General features: G+C 43.9%; 3 long non-coding RNA genes across 3 annotated transcripts; all 3 read left to right on the plus strand.

Moving 5' to 3' along the window:
* Window positions 1-5,739: 5,739 nt before the first annotated feature.
* Window positions 5,740-7,468, plus strand: LOC146679761 (uncharacterized). Its single transcript, XR_014918571.1, has 3 exons — window positions 5,740-6,167; window positions 6,259-6,319; window positions 6,430-7,468. It is a non-coding gene; the product is annotated as an uncharacterized LOC146679761 (long non-coding RNA).
* A 3,259-nt stretch (window positions 7,469-10,727) lies between these two features.
* Window positions 10,728-11,648, plus strand: LOC146679762 (uncharacterized). The gene is made up of 3 exons (XR_014918647.1): window positions 10,728-11,148; window positions 11,226-11,405; window positions 11,535-11,648. It is a non-coding gene; the product is annotated as an uncharacterized LOC146679762 (long non-coding RNA).
* A 164-nt stretch (window positions 11,649-11,812) lies between these two features.
* On the plus strand, window positions 11,813-12,208 carry LOC146679763 (uncharacterized). Its single transcript, XR_014918646.1, has 3 exons — window positions 11,813-11,874; window positions 11,958-12,032; window positions 12,117-12,208. It is a non-coding gene; the product is annotated as an uncharacterized LOC146679763 (long non-coding RNA).
* The last annotated feature ends 5,612 nt before the right edge of the window (window positions 12,209-17,820 follow it).

Genomic DNA, 17,820 nt, shown 5'->3' on the forward strand with positions numbered 1-17,820 from the left:
GAGCAGCGTCATCACTGATGTTCAGGTGAAGCTGAACTTAATAAACTGTAGAAATGATCAGGATTCAGGTTGGATGTGTAAAACACTTCTGTGTGAGGTCGCAGTGCTTCATATGTGTGTGTGGGCTGAAGCACACACGTGTGAGTCCTCAGAGGTTTCACACACATCACTGCACACACTTATAATCCTAGTTTAAGCTTGTGGATCATATCGGACACATCAGCAGCTCTTTGGAGACAAAGATTTGAGATTTAAGATGAGTCGTAGTCTTTCTATCCATGGTAGCTTCCACTGCTGAGGCTCGGGAAACATGAAGAGGATAATTAAGAGCAAGCATCAGCTCTGTCTCATCTAACTACACAGTATTATGATCATGCACTTATGTCTCAAACTAAGACACAATGAGACAAAATGAGTTCTGTGAGTCTTTAGATTATCAGTAAATTCTGGTGACAGTTTGACGCTCAGTGGAGCCATTTTTGGTTTGTGATGAGTGTTTTGTGAGCTTCTGTTTTGTGAATCGCTCTTTGTAATTTAGAAGATCGTGCAGAAATGTGCGCGCCCTTATCTGAGAGGACACGGAGAGAGTGTCGCAGACTCGAGGTGAGGAGATAAACCTCGGAGCTGGACGGCCTGCACGTTACCCATGTGCATCTTTTCAGTGACATCAAGTGAACCCATAATAAGCATTTCTATGTCTTAGACATCATGTCCATTTCTAATGAGAGATTATTTTTAAATGAGGGAAACCTGGTCTAACAACACGCTTCCAACAGAGCTAAAGGTTCACCACAGTGAGACGGTGGGACTCTGATAAGAACTGAAACACTGTGTATGAACAGCTGAGACAAAACTATATATAAACACTCATTTATTCCAGTTTAGTTTACAATGATTTTAAAGTAATGTGGAACGATTCATGTTCATGAGCTGTTACAAACACAACTATTGATTTGTCTATATATGGTCGGACTACAAGGCTCGTGTTGAGGCTCTTGGAATAATGTGTGAATTACAGCAAGAAATGATGGTTTTCCATTTTACCAAAGTGGAATAAAATCACCACAGCAAAGAAATCATGTTATTGTCTGCAGCTAAAATATATGGTGAACATGGTTTTATAATAATGTGCAAACACAACCTCACTCTGCTCTATACGAGGAGCCAACCACAGCTGTCCGGGTCTTCATCCACCACCTCCACCATCTTTGCTCATCATCATTCACTTAATTGCTGATTGGTTTAAATCAAACTCCATTACAGGTTCAACTCCATTATATAACAGCATGTTGACTTTGGATCTGGTGTGCAGTGCCACCTTAAAAGATGAGGAAACTAAGAGATTACAAAAAAAGAAGTGGAGGAGTTAAAGAGCTGCAGCAGATTAACAGTTTCTGACAGTCATGTGTTAGAAATAGGACGATTAGATGAGCTGAGGGATCCATCTACTGCTCAGTGAAGCCTCATCAGAAACAGTCTCAGTGGAAGGATGGCTCTATTGTTAAGGAAGGACACAGGCAGAAAGACTGGCGTCTGTCACACAGGAACTGGACTGAAAATCAGCTGCACATATTCATCAGTACGTGCAAACATATTATAGGTGTGGAATTCAGGACAGTACCATCAGAAGTTGATCCACTGTGCAAATGTCTGATTGGCAGTGGCTTCATTTTTCACTATGAACAAACTGCTAATGCAGCATCACAGGACGTCAGCCATGGATTGGCCTCCCCAGACCTCAACATTACTGAAACATCTTAACAGAGGATGGAAACAAAGGGAACCAACATCCAAGAAAAGAGCTGCTGCTGAAAACTTCCTCACAGAAAACACAAACAAGCTTGACTAAGAGACTCCAGGCTGTGCTGAATTATAAAGGTGGACTGACCTCCAGGGTCCTTAGTATCATATAAGCTCAGTTTGTGTCTTATATACTTTCCATTTATATAACACAATATATAGAAAGGAGGGTGGTTTAAGATGTCTGTAGAGTTTTATTCATTATCTTTAGACAAACAAAGAAAGCACCATCCATTCGTCTCCAGTCTGTATGAAAAACAGGGGAAAGGTCAAATTAAACCTTTGAAATTCCTTTCACAATAAATCCATAAATAAACAAAATAAAACATAGAAAAGTGTTTAAAACCACTTTTCCATAAAGCTGTCAATAGGAAATGTTCCAGTAAACATGTCTGTGTTTCTGCTGTTTTCCTTTCATGCGTCCACAGCTGACAGGTAACCCTATTGGAGTCGCCATAGTGACGGGTGGCGTCTCAGCTTCAGCGTGTTGATGGGCACAGCCATGGTTACCACAGCTGGAGTTGGTATACGGCGAGCTGTGAGAGGACAGAGATGGAGAACGCACATTTAACTCTTTAACAGGAGATACGTTACGACTAACAGACGACTGCTGTCTACATGATGTCTTTGCAGCCCTTATGCTACATGTTACACAACTTTTCTTCATGCCAACAAGACTGAGGTGCCACATAGTCGACACATACAGCTGATTATGATGCATGTTTTACTATTGCTATGTTCACATCATCTGCTTGGCTTTATTACTGAAAGCCTGGAGATCCTCTGACGTGTGCATGGCTGATGTGAAGTATGATTAGTCCTACATGACATCAACAGCAGAGGCAATGAAAGCTTTGTTGTTAACAGGTTGTAGGTAAAGTCAAATGTCTACTTCTACACTTGTGTTGGGTAAAGTTCTTCTCACTGCAGCAGATTTATATCTGTGCTTTCACAGGGCGTGATGTGGAGCTCAGCGCTGAGGTGCAGGTCTCCTTGGAGACGGCATCCTGGCTGAAATATTATCATGCTTCCAAAACATCTCAGCTTTTATTTTGAAAGAAACAAGACTTGAAAACGAATCCCCTTCTTCCTCTTTGTCTTTGTTCTTCAGAGGAGTGTCACCTGGACAAACTCAGGGCTGTTCTAGAGCCTTTCTTATTATTTGACTCCATAGAAATAAAACTGAATCGAATCAAACAAAAACTCCCAAACAGCTAAAACACTTTGCTTTATTCTCTTTTTTAACAAATACGTTGAAGTCCATCCATAACAACACAGCTGAGATCTCCTTTGTAATCAAGTGTTTACATCCTTTGTACAGATCTGCATACAAAACAATCATTTACGTCCCACAGAAGTCTAGTTACACGTAACTATACAAGAACTGGTGAATGACAGAAACATGAGACACATGATCACAGGTGATAACAAAAAGAGAAAGAATTCATGTGTTAGTGATGTTTTTCAGCCCTGATGGCTCATGTTGGAGAAACAAGCTGAGGTACGTGGAAAGTTCACACACACAAGTGGGCGTGAGCGCACACACAGAGAGAAACACAACTGAAGCATCTGTTTGCTGTTTCTGCTTTCATCATCTCTGCTGCTGTGTCAGGCTGGGGTCTCTCAGTGACGTGGTTGAGGTGAAGTATGACGAGTATCCCTGATTCAGTCCATCGAGACAAAGGGCAAAGAAAGCTGTTGTTAACAAACTCTATGGTGATGTGGCATTTAGCTCTGACTCTACGCTCTGCTGAATCCTTTGAACCTGCTGATCAGTAAAGCTCTACGTGCTGCAGCAGATTGACCTCATCTGTGTTCACAGGTGTGGACCTCAGCGCTGAGGTGCAGGAGACTTTCATTCAGTTCTCCCTGCAAACAGCATCCAGCCTGGAAATACTGTCATCTTTCCCACAAATGCTGCTCTTATCTCAGAGAAGAAGTCTGATGTAAATAACTGCAATCAACAGTGATGTTCTGCACAGATCACTTTTCCATTTTGCTCTCTAGATGAGTCCCAGCTGCCTGACCTTGTGTCCAGGTGATCGTCTCACTGAGGAGCTTTTGTTCTGAAAATCTCACGTCCATCACCTGTTTCCTTTTTACTATCTCTGCTCTTTCTTTATTCACAATGCTCATAATATCACACAATTATATTCATCACCTGCATGTTTTTATCCAGCTGCTGTTAGAACCAAACAAATAAAAAGGATGAAAAGCCTGAAATCCTTTGATTTATTACATTTGAAACAAATATGAGAGCATCCCTAACAGCACAGCTGAGACCTTTGTTTTAATCAAGCCTTTGTATCGACACACTTGTAAAGATTCATATACAAAACATAATAGAATAAATCAATATAAAATACACATAATCACAAAAATGCAGCCATGTTGTGAGTTTGCATCTAAAACATGCATGTTTCCCTTTGTACAGGCAGATTTACAGCAGACAAAGCAACACGCTGATCGACTTTGACCGCTGCAAAAACAAAATACCCACCAAGTCTGAAGTCGATCAGAGGAACTGTTGACAGACTGACAGACAAACAGATGCTTGATTCATTAGTGCGATTAAATGTTCTTCTTTAGCAGCATCACTTCATGTGTTTGTGTTCCAGGAATAAAGGTCTGTTTAAACTGGACGTCTCCTCAGCATCACTCGTGCTGTCATGGTTTCAAAGCTGTGCAGAAAGAATCTGAGGGATGATACAGAGGTGACCAAAGTTACAAACATCCAGCTGTGCTGCAAATGTTTGCAGAGCTCCAAACTCTTTGGCTTTCTGCAGAGCAAGTATGGAAGAAGCACCTGAGCTAACTTCAGTTTAGACGATATGAGGAAAAATGCTGCTTCCCAAAGTTTCCTACAAGTATCCAGTTTATATTTAGAGAAGCGAAGGCTCTTTATCCTGACAACTACTCCCTGGTGGATCCCTGTCCTGTGACAGCAGCAAAGACTGTGTATCAGTATCATCAAAGCCACTTCAATAACCAGTGTTTAAAGCTCTCTAGCAGATGGACTTCAGTGGCAGCAGCCTCTGTCTGCTGTGTACAGAAGGTTCTCTGATGAAGCACACAGCAGATGCTGCACTACAACAGCAGCAGCAGCTCAGCTTCAGTTTGCTTCGACGCCCTTTTTGACCTGTGAAACAGCAGAAAATGAAACATTTCAACACCCGTTTGTTAGCGTGAGCTATTCTGCTGTTTTTCATCATTTCACAGGTGAAATAAAATCACATTTACTTCCTGTAGGAGTGATCGTGTCCAGCCTGACTGAGACCATGTGCTCCATCCTGCACAGGTAATAAACCTCTGACATGAAGGGCTGTCAAGTAGTTTTAGACAAATGGGGGTAAAAGAGACGTTAAAAGCTTAAAGAGAAACTACATTTTCTAAGAACTGTCTGACGTTCACCTCTCACACAGTGGATACGATTCTGCCGCTGCAGGAATAATCTTTGTGGTTATGAAACTGTCCATGTGTTTGCAGAAAATGTCACATGTTCAAAGCCATCCCAGCACCTGGGGTTTGTATAAGTGCAGCTGCTGGTGGGGAGATAGTCTCACTCTTCTATATAAAGAGTCAGCAGGCAGCAGATCTTCATCTGTGATCTCCTCCATCATCACGTCTTCACTCTTCAGCAGCTATGGCTTCACTTCGTGCCCTTCTGGGAGTGGTGCTGTGCTCCTCATGGTTTCTGCTTCTGCCTCAGGCCGACTTTGATTTACAGAGTCATCCATAATATTTTTTATTTTACTGCCCATCTATTTTCATACAAATGTCTCCGTCTTATGGAAAAGGGGTGGAGCTTATCCAACGAGGACAGGCAGGGCCCCCCCAGACAGTTTAGCAGTCTATACAGGAGGCCGACCTTTGCAACATGTACTTCTATAATGACTTCACCATTTAGGTTATTTGGTTATGTTTCACCCTGATTTTGTGTGATAATATTTATTTTGTCCACTGATTTAAAAACAACAAACTATATGAATATAAAACAGAGTGAACAACAAAACATCAGCTTTGGAAACTTTGATGTAAAATTCTGCAGTTGTTTTCTCAGATATAGCATAAATCAAACTAACATACATCAGTGTGTTATTAATGTGCACACACACACACACACACACACACACACACACACACACACACACACACACACACACACACACACGTGTTACAATAAACAGCTCTTATGCTTCTGTATGATTCTCAGTGCTTTCCATTTGCGTGTCCACAGGTTGCTGTAAGTGGTGCTTGACTGCAGTTTGCTCTCATTTCAAGTGGTTTGCTGTCACAAAGCCAACAGGAAGTCCGGCCATGGTTGAGCCAACTGAAGATGGGTTGAAGGTGGCGTCCTCGTTTCCTCTGTGAGTGCGAGAGGACAGACAAAGCAAACACAGTTTGGACAGCATTAAAATATTTACACTGATGATTAATGTTGTGTCTTTGCACCTGTAGCGATACATGTTGGAAAATGGAGACTTTAGCCACCAAGACTGACGTGCCTGGAAACTTCCCTGTGAGTACGCCCACAAAGACAGGAAACAGTTTAACCACCGCGGTTAATCCTCCATCATCATCATCCAGTATTTTCCACATCTTTTCTTCTGCTGTTTCCCTTGTTGTCAGTCACGGGGTTTGTGACTGAAATGCGTGTGGTCGACGGGAAGCCTGACGAGTACGGCCTGAATCATTCCATCAACACCGGACGGAGTGAAACCTTTGTTGAAAACAGATTATATGGTAACGTTGCATTTAGCTTCAGTAAACTGTGAAGTTACAGCAGCAGATTTACATCACGTGGCTTCACAGGAAGTAGTCTGGACCTCAGCGCTGAGGTTCAAGCAGCTCTGCTTGCAGACGGCATCCTTCCTGAAAATGTTCTTCATCTTCCTAAAACCAGAACTTTTACATTGGTGCTGAAGTTCTATATAAAAACAGCCTGAAATACAAAGTGATGTTGTGCACTGATTACCTCACACTTTCCATGTTTCCTTCTACAGAGGAGTGTCCGCCTGAGTGTTTTGTCTGATCTGTTGTTGATCGTCTCATTGACACTGCATGCAGATCTGACACCAGGGCTGGACTGGGACAAAAAATGGTCCCGGGCATTTTGACTGGAGACCGGCCCCCCAGGTATTAAAGGAAAAACCATAAAGCCTCTGAATGAAAACAAACGCTGTTGTCACAGTGATGGACGCTGTCTTGTTGGTATACATGCATCAGTCTAATAAACTTAAACCTGCACCATCCTCCCTGTCCTGGTATTCTAAACAGGAAGTAGACTGTTGGTCGAGTTAACCTCCTGAACATCTACAACACACGGTGGAAACCTGACATTAAGACAGAGACTAGAGGTGAGACATGATCATTGCTGATTACTGATGACAGATTTAGATATATTTTCATAAACCTTTCATTTGCCACATCAATAAACAGCACGGCAGGGCAAAATATGTTTTCTAACATGGCAACCTTTAAAAAGTGAAAGGAGACAGAAAGACAGCTGAGAAAGAATCAAACTGACTTTTTGATGCATTTTACACACAGTACTGGTGCAGAATCTAGAAAATGTGGGAAACACTGGCATCATATGCAGTACTTACTTCTGAAGAAATTATGATGGGACCCTAAAAAATGACTATGTACAATAATGGATTTCTATACATTTTACATCAGATGAAAACGTTTTTTGTAAGATTCAGATAATTATTTATTAAAAGTGAGACATTTTAAAGAACAAGAAAGAAAAGTATTTCTTTGTGCCCCCCTCTCCCTGTTAATGCCCTACCTGCCCCCCTGGCAACACTTTGCTAGACCCGCCCCTGCACAGTTACCAGCTGTCAGCTACACAAAAAGGATCCTGGTGTTATTTGTCTCTCAGAAACAGTTCATAACTTCAACTCATTTTTGTTTTGTCATGTTTTGTTCTTTACATTGTCTTTCTTCTATATAATTGTTAAACATTTAATAAATATGTCTACAAAAAGATTTTAAAAATCAGACATTTCACACAGACACCCAAATGATTTCTGACTGATGAAGGGGGCTGAAGGTGCCCTGCTCTTGCCCAGCTTCTGCTGCTCTCTCCCTGCTCACTGTCAGCAGCTGGCAGCCTCGGTCCTGCCTGAGACTCTTCATCTATCAGTGCCAAAGAATATGGGAAATAGCAATGCACAACATGCACATTACAAAACAAGCACATGAATCAGCATTACATTCATTAGTGAAGTGCTGACGTTCGTTCCTAAACTTTGGGCCTTAATTAACATCACTGTGAACTAATGTTTGCTTTGCTTCTTAACCAGTGAAGCAGCGAGGGGCTTTCTGAGGTTCCTGCTCGTAAATGCCCAAAATGAGTCGAGTATTTCTCTGCAACTACAAACTCTGCTTTCATCAGAGGTGTAAATATTACAGCACTGTGTCAGAGTCACTGAGGCTGGAACACAGAAAAAGGAAGTAGATGTATTTATTTTTAGGCTTTATTGCCTGGAACCACTTTAAAAATACGCTTTGGGTCACAATTAACTCCAGAAAACCAGGAATCCACATATGAACATTATCTGTGCAGAGATTTATGCTTCTGAAGGTAAACAGTGAAAACTTGCAGCACTAAATGCACAGATAGCCAGGCGTTTCACATTTTGGGACCATCTGCCAGTTTTCATTTCTTAGGTATTGAAGAGCAGAAATGATTGAATTTTATTTACATGCTTAAAAATGTTTGCTTTTGAATATTATTTGAAGAATTACCCACACACTCAGGCACTGTGGGCCTGTTTCCCTTTGCACAACCGAGTGTTGGAAACGGGCCTTTTCTCTTTAAACTCTGAGGGGCTGTAACTTTGGCTTCTATTGGCAGATTTGCATGATTGACCCTCTTTTTAAAATAGTTTTAGCCAAGAGAATCAAGCTAACATCACTGTTTTTACGTCAGCTCACGTCACACGAGCTGTTTCAAGAAAAGTCCTCCTGTCACACAGCAATGCCTACATGAATCACACCACTCTGCTTAAATAATAATAATAATGTTTAGTGAAGCAGGTGAAGCAAAGGGCTGCTTTTAATAGGCTGGGAGACCCAGGTGTGCTGCTTTAGCTGCTGAGCCTCTCATGCTAGCCTCCATCTATAAGCTGGGATCACAGGAGCACTGCAGTCCTGACTAGATCAAGGATTGTTATTCATGCAGGTGACAAAAGTTTACATTCACAGAGTCATAGGATTGAGCCTGGTTTGAAAAGCAGCTAGAGAGATAATACCATACAGCTTATGACAAAATTTGATCCGAAGTGATTGATGGCCCTAATCACGACCTTTTGACCTCCCCCCCTCCCCCCCGGAAGCGTGTAATGAGCGTGACGAATCGCATCCGGAGAAGGGGGGGTGAACCCCGGAAGCGCGCCATCTGTTGCTAACCGTGTCGAATTGCATCCTGAGAAGGGAGGGGGGAAACCTCCGGAAGCGCGTCATCTGTTGCTAAGCGTGTCGAATTGCATCCTGAGAAGGGAGGGGGGAAACCTCCGGAAGCGCGTCATCTGTTGTTGGGAAAAAAAAAGTTTTTAGAGGGAGGGGGAAACCTCCGGAAGCGCGCCATCTGTTGGAGGGGAATAAAAAAGCAGAGAGGTGGAGTCCGTCACAATTTCTAAGGCACAGACACAAGATGGATTTCCTTCTGCAGCCCAGCAGCGTTCCTGTGTCCGATGAGATCTGCTCTCCCAAAGAAGAAGGCTTTGAATATGACATATTCAAATACAGCATATTTACTATGGAAGGCCTCGATCCGGACCTTATGACCCTACCGGAAATACTCCGGAAGTGTCTAGTCATTTTCAGACCTGATGCGTCATGTTCCCTAAGCACAGCGGTGATGCAGCAGATGATTCCGTGATGTATAGAGAGACAGAGCGGATGTAATTTTACTTTCTTAAGCTGCACCGGCGTTTGTAATGGAAATAAAGAGTGACTTCCTGTAGAGATTTCAATAGTATTTTATTTTCCTATAATACAGACGCTGTAAAAAAAACCTTTAAGATACACCATAGCTTGTGATGAAAAGAAGAACTTTCTATCCGCTTGTAACCTACAGGCTGTCTATGTGTAAAAAACGAATAACTATCCCTTAGTGAATACTACTTTTCCTTTTGAGAGACTGAAAAACAAACCATAATTGCAGCTACAGGCGATCTTGTTTCACACACACACACACACACACACACACACACACACACACACACCCACACACACCCCGCGGGCCGAGGAGGAGTTTTTTTCTTCAATACTTTAACAATAAGTTTTCTCAATAGATAGAAAATGATGACGCTGAGGAGTCAACATCCGATATTATCATTGCTTGTAACCCGGTAAATAATTTCGTACATCTCCTCCCCATAAAACAAGTCTTAGTGGAAAAAAGCTCATATTCGAATAAGTTTATTCCCCTCTGTGGGAAAGAGTTTTTTTCTCAGAGTCAACCATGAGGCGAGTTTTGTCAACAGCAATTGTCCATTTGGTAAAACAAATATCCGTCTCAAAGTCGTATTTTACCGTTGCAGAATGCGGAAAACAGACGGCGTTCGCAAGAAGGCACACACACACACACACACACACACACACACACACACACACACACACACACCGTGGGCCAAGGAGGAGTTTTTTTCTTCAATACTTTAACAATAAGTTTTCTCAATAGATAGAAAATGATGACGCTGAGGAGTCAACATCCGATATTATCATTGCTTGTAACCCGGTAAATAATTTCGTACATCTCCCCATAAAACAAGTCTTAGTGGAAAAAAGCTCATATTCAAATAAGTTTATTAAAGCACCCCCCTCTGTGGGAAAGAGTCAACCATGAGGCGAGTTTTGTCAACAGCAAGAACAAGGTCAGACAACTGTTGCCCATTTGGTAAAACAAATACCCGTCTCAAAGTCATATTTTACCGTTGCAGAATGTGGAAAACAGACGGCGTTCGCAAGAAGGCAATCAAAAAAAAAAACAACCCTCTCTAACTATCGGTATTGTCAAGAGAAAGATGCGAAAAACAGATGCTTCGCTAGACTAGGATAAAATGAGAGAAGAAACGGGAGGGGAGTCGATATCTGCTCAGCCCCTACTGTGACAGTTCTACCAATCGCGAGGAAGAATCCGTGAATATTATGTCAGCATTCCGTTCAAACAACGCCGCCGATCAGAGCGCCAGGGCCATCTCGCCAGAACTGTTCGTACCTCACCCCGGTAAGTTTTTTTTTCTTTACGACTTTAAATTATATATCAACAGAGATGTCAATAATTTGATTACTTTCTTTTAGATTTCTACATCAATGATTTCACGCAAGTGGACTACGGTACGATTAAATAAGTATATACCATTTTTTAAATAAGTTTAGATAGACTTGATTTAACCAAACTCTGATACTTACAGAGGCTATTGATAGTGCAGAGAGTAGCAGCAAAAATCCGGCCGTTTTCCGCGGCGAATTAGACGCCATAATCCCCGCAGAACCTCCGCTGCCGCCGCGTCGAAAAGAAGAACGAGAAGACGGCGCTATTTTCGTCTCCGCATACCGGGAGAACCGCGGAGAAAAAAGTTTTAAAACCAAAGGTAAACAATATGATGCATTATCCGCCATTTTGTTGAATAACAGGATGTGACGGAGTAATCCGAGTGTGCTATACCGCCTCTCCCGACCCGGAGCAGATTTTTAAAAAGTTTTGCTTTATTTCTCGACAGAGGTAATCGAGAATATACAGACCCGGCCGCCGCCGCAGCGAAAAGAAGAAGAAGACGACGACGTTATTTTCGTCAACGCATACCCGGAGAACTGCAGGAAAATACCTTTTAAACCAAAAGGTAAACAATATGATGCAATATCCGTCATTTCGATAAATATCAGGATGTGACGGAGTAATCCGAGTGTGCTATACCGCCCCTCCCGACTTGGAGTGGTATAAAGCGTGCTAGAAAGTTTTTATTTATTAAATCTTTCTCTTTTTGTTTTATTTCTCGGCAGCCGAGATTGCGGATATACCTATACAAACCCCCGCTACAGACAATCGCGCGGAGGAGCGAGGTAAATAAAAAGTTTTTTCATTCTCGAAAAATAGGAAGGAGGAGATTGTTTTCTTAAATCTCTTCTGTTTTATTTCTCGGCAGCCGAGATTGCGGATATACCTAACCAATCCCCCGCTACAGACAATCGGGCGGAAGACAATCAGGCGGAGGAGCGAGGTAAATAAAAAGTTTTTTCATTCTCAAAAAATAGGAAGGAGGAGATTGTTTTCTTAAATCTCTTCTGTTTTATTTCCCCGACAGAGACCGATACAGAAAATCAGGCGGAAGAAAATCAGGCGGAGGAGGAACCGTCCAGAGCTCCTCCTCTCAGGAGACTGAGAGCTCCTCTCAGGAGACTGAGAGGTAATTGACGGGGGGATGAATCGATCCTATTAAACTTCTCTGCTCTATAAAAAAAAAAAAAAAAAAAAAAAAAAAAAAAATGTAAGGTTTAAAAATACATTCTGTCCGTCTTTTCTTACAGCTCGACGGCTGCTTCATAAGAAGAGAATCCTTGAAAACCTCGCTTTCATGTACGCCATAACAGTTCGCACATATGCATCGATATACAGACACAAGGACCTGTAAAGTAAAAGCATACGAATGTAAAAGTCTGTGAATTAAGAAATAAAGAAAATCATGTCGGAAGAACGCAGCATTCCTGAGGCTTTGTTGGAAGCCGTGGCAGAATTAAACAGAAACGATGAACATTTAGCCCCACCGATAGAAAACAATATAGCCCCACCACCGAACGATCCACTACAACCTTTAGAAAACGCATTGCAGGTCCTCCTTCAAAACATTGAAAACGAACGGCTTGCCGGTCTACTGAACTTTGACCCTCTGCAGCCGATAGAAAATGCTCTTCAGCTCTACGACCAGCAGCAGGGGGAGGAGCAGGTGCAGCAGGTGCAGGTGGAGCAGCATCATCAGCAGCCCAGGGAGGAGGACCGGCCTGCGGAGCATCAACAAGGAGGAGGAGGATCTCGGGTACAGAACGATGCGGTGACTCGCCGCGAACATTTTAATAATTTCGAAATAAGGCGAGTATTTAACATTCCCTCTCCGGATGAAGCGAGCGACCTCGCTCAATTTTATCTCGACGTCAGGGATAATTTTGTAGATCTAGCGGATAGGGTCAGACCGGAAGTTAGTCGTAACGACCGGGTTCAACTGGAGATCATCAGCGAGTACGCGCGAAATCACTCTGTTTTTAACGTCGACGAAAGCGTTGAAAACATTGTACCGGTTTTTGAGGACCTGCTAGCCAGGCTGATACAATCAAACGGAGCGATCGTCGCAGGCTCTCCCCTAGAAATTGTCGTGCAAGTAATTAGAAATCCTAGAGGCGGTGGCAGTAATGACCCGCGTAAAAAGATTCACAAAATGTTAGATGATGAAATTCTAGTCAAAAAGCGTCGCTGTCTGTACGTGGTAAAAAACAAAAACGATAATCTGTGTTTTGCCATCAACCTGATTCACCTCACTCAACCTCATTTCACAGATAAACAGGCCCTGGAACGCGGCAGAGAGCTGCAGCGTTTAGCGGGGTTGAGTGATCGCACTCAGGTAACTCTCACCGACATAGGTAAATTCGAACAAATACTAAAACGTAAAATCGTCGTGTTTTACCGCCCGCCCGAGGACAGAACTCTTTCATTAATCGAAACAGACTACCCAAACACGCCTCACCCGCTGTACTTATTCTTATTCCAGCATCACTATTACGGGATAAAAAATCTAAAAACATTTTTAGGAATCCAGTACATTTGCGAGGAGTGTCACCGCGGGTATTATAAAAGAGAGGAACACTTTTGTCAAAACCGCTGCAACCTCTGTTTTGACCCCGCATGCCCCTCTCACTTTCTGGACTCTGTAATCTGTACGGATTGTAACAGATCATGTCGCACACGCGCGTGTTATTTAAAGCACAAACAACCTAGAATTCACTCCGGTTCAGGCCTCAGCGTTTGTCAACAATTGTATAAATGTCCGGACTGCAAGTTCCTCTCCCGTCGCGGAAAGCACAGGTGCACAGCCGCCAGATGTAAAATCTGTCGCGCGGAGCTTCCTCCCGACAACGATCAACACCTGTGTTACATCCAACCTTTGAAACATGAAAACTCTGATAACGCTTCCATAATCTTTTATGACTTTGAAACCTTCCCAGACAGGGAGGGGGCGCACGTCCCTTACCTAGTGTGCACAAAATCTCTAGAAGGAGAAGAGTGGCACGCTTACGGTGTAGACTGTGTTGAAAAGTTTCTCCAAAGATACAGAAGGAAAAGATATAGAGAGACCACGTTCGTTGCGCACAACGCGAAAGGGTTTGACAGCTATTTAATTCTAAGTCACCTGGTGGGGGGCGGGATGACGCCCTCTCTCATCATGCAAGGCAGTAAAATTATATGTTTCACAGAATCCGATTTCCTTCTCAAATTCATAGACTCGCTTTCTTTTCTCACCATCCGTCTCAGCGCTATGCCCAAAGCTTTAGGCTTCGAGGACAAATCCAAGGGATTTTTTCCTCACAAATTCAGCTCGCGGGACCGATTAAAATACTTGGGTCCGTATCCTCCTCCTTCAGATTACGGGGTGGAGCGCATGTCACTCCCCGAACGGGCTGAGTTTTTGCGTTGGCACTGCGAGGCCTCCCGGGGAGTGTTTAACTTTGAAAAAGAATCCCTGTATTACTGCCGAAACGACGTTAATATCCTGAGGGAGGCGTGCGTAAAGTTCAGAGACGGGTTTATAGGCGAAACTAAAGTAGACCCTTTCAGCTGCGTCACTATAGCTTCAGCCTGCATGAAAGTGTTTCTCACCAATTTCCTACCCGAAAACAGTCTGGCCATTCCCTCGCCCGACAACTACGGGCGCAGGTTCAAAGCCTATTCGCACGCGTCCATTCAGTGGCTGGAGTGGGTAGCTCGCTCTCAGAAAATTCCCGTTCAACACGCTCTCACAACCGGTGGGGAGAAAAAAATAGGCCCGTACTTTGTCGACGGATACGCGCTGATTAACGGGGAAAAGCGGGTGTGGGAATTTCTGGGATGCTTTTATCACGGCTGTCCAAAATGCTACAGGCCTGAGGAAATCTGCCCTTTGACCCGCGCTCCTTACGGGGACCTGCACGCCTCTGCCGAGGCGAGGCTCCGGGAGCTGAGAAACGTTTACAGAGTCCGCACGGTCACTCTGTGGGAGCACGAATGGAACAAGATGAAAAAATCGAACGAGGAGGTTATAAATTTTATGCGGAGCTACGAAGTCCCGGAACCTCTGTCTCCTCGCTCGGGACTTTACGGAGGCCGCACTTCGGCCTTGAGGCTGCGTTACAGCGCCTCGCCAGGAGAAAATGTGTATTACGTAGACGTCACATCCCTGTATCCTTACGTCAACGCCAAGCGCGCTTACCCTCTGCATCACCCCCAAATCATCAGAGAGAATTTTGCAGACCCTCGCAGTTATTTCGGGCTGATCAGAGCCACCGTTTACCCGCCGCGCGGGCTCTATTTCCCCGTTCTACCGTACAAAACCCCCGGAGGTAAATTAATATTCTCTCTCTGTCGCACCTGCGCCGAGACTAATCAACAAAGCGGTCCGTGCCTTCACGACGACGAGGCCAGAGTTCTCACCGGGGTCTGGGTCACCGTCGAGTTTAACAAAGCCTTAGAATTAGGTTACAGAGTGGCTAAAATCACAGAGGTCTGGCACTTTGATAGCCGCAGCAGCGATATTTTCGCCGGTTATATTAACACTTTTCTCAAAGGCAAACAGGAAGCCTCCGGTTATCCTCCGGAAGCTCGCGACGAGGATGAGAGGAACAAATACGTGGAAGAGTACCACAGGCATCAGGGCATACGTTTAGACCCGTCAAAAATAGAGGTGAATCCGGCCAAAAGACAAGTTTCGAAATTGTGTCTCAACAGTTTCTGGGGAAAGTTTGCTCAGAGAACCAACATGACTCAGACCGCTCTGGTCAGAAAGCCGAGTCAGTTTTTTAACTACGTCTTTTCAGGACAGTACGTCTTTAAACACGTCTCTTTTTTAAAGACCAAAAAACAGGAAGTGGCTTTAATTCAGTGGAGCTATAACGAGCGGTGCGTGATACCTCCCGGCGCGACCAATAACGTTTTCATCGCCGCTTTCACCACACCCTACGCCCGTCTAAAACTCTACGAGTATTTAGAAAAATTGCAGCGCAGCGTTCTGTACACCGACACCGACTCTCTGATCTACGTAGTGAAAGAGGGGGAGGAACCTTTAGAGCTGGGCAACTATCTAGGGGATCTCACGGACGAATTAGACGGGGACACCATCCAGGAATTTGTCTCCGCGGGTCCAAAGAGTTACGCCTACCGGACCAGAAACAAAAAGAAACTGGTGGTAAAAATGAAAGGAATAACGCAGACGAGAGAATGTTACGAACGTGTCAATTTCGACAGTATGAGCGGGTTGGTGGAAAGTTACCTTTCTGGTATGAAAGAGGCGGAGCTCGAGACCCCTCAGAACGGGATTCAGAGGGATAAGAGAGGCTTTGTGCTCAAAAACAGAACATTTCAGAAAAAGTTTCGCGTGGTTTACGACAAGAGACGTCTCTTTCCAGACGGCACAACTCTGCCTTTCGGGTACTAGTGTTTTTGTTTTAGTTTTCTTCTAAAAAAAATGGAGGAAACTGATTTTGATCACAGACTGAAAGTGCCTTTTTCCTGTCTAGTTGTGGGTCCTAGCGGGTGTGGGAAAACTCATTTTGTAAAGTGTGTTTTGGAAAACTGTGAACGCGTCATGGATACTGTGCCCACGAATATTGTGTGGATTTATACTTCTTTTCAACCCATGTACGAGGAGCTTTCAAAGACCAATAAAAACATTAAATTTGTCGAGGGGCTGCCTGATTCTTTTGAAGATTTCCGAGACGTTCTGGTGGTGCTGGATGACGTCATCTTTCAGGCCTCGGATCACCAGGAAGTGGTTAAAATTTTCACTCAATACCGCCACCATAAAAACGTCTCGGTCATGATGCTGACCCAGAATGTTTTCCATCAGGGTAAATACAGCCGCACCATCAGCTTAAACTCCAATTATATGGTGTTGTTTAAAAACCCCAGAGACAAGCTGCAGATTGAGATTTTGGCCCGTCAGATTTTCCCTTCGCAAAAAACATTTTTCTCCGACAGTTTCAAAGACGCCACCGAGGAGCCCCACGGGTATTTAATCCTCGATCTCACTCCCTCGTGCCCAGAACGCTACAGAGTGCGCGCCGGTCTGCTTCCGGGGCAGTACCCCGTCATTTACCTGCCTAAACCCAAGTAGCCATGTCTCAGCGTATAAAAAGAAACGCAGTCTTACTGCAAGCTCTGTACCACGCGTCGCCGCAGAAACGCAAAGACATTCTCGCTCACAGCTCCCCGGATTTCCTCCAGGCGCTGTGCGAGATAGCTTTAAATCTTTTAAAGGGAAACATACCTCTTTCCGCTTCTCAATACCAAAAACTGAAACGCCAGAAAAAGATCATCAGGCTGCTGGCCGACAAGAAAACGAGTTTAAACCGTAAACGTCAAGTTTTAAAGAAACAAACGGGCGGGTTTCTTTTCCCTCTGTTGTCCGCAGCCGTACCCATTCTGGGGAACCTGCTGGGAGGAATATTTCAAAAACGGTGAGATGTTTAAAAAAATGATTCTCGTTCCCTCTCACGAGTTGAAAAAACTGACCCGACCCACCGAGCCTACCGTCAGAGAAACTGCCAAAGACGATTTGGACGAAAAGATGAAAGCCATACTGGAGGATCCGCGGCTAAATTCGTATGAAAAAATCAAAAGATACGAGTCTCTGCTGCGGAGATATCTCACACTCTCTAAACAGGGCCGGGACGAGGAGAGTAGGGTGACTTTCCACCTCCCGCCCGAGGAGGCGCAGCAGCAGCAGGTGCAGCAACAAGTGCAGCAGCAGGTGCAGCAACAAGTGCAGC

This window comes from Copadichromis virginalis, unplaced genomic scaffold (assembly GCF_057382275.1).
Source record: "Copadichromis virginalis isolate Kocher_CV1m ecotype Utaka unplaced genomic scaffold, C_Virginalis_male_GT1.1 unmapped_scaffold_1, whole genome shotgun sequence".
Taxonomy (NCBI): domain Eukaryota; kingdom Metazoa; phylum Chordata; class Actinopteri; order Cichliformes; family Cichlidae; genus Copadichromis; species Copadichromis virginalis.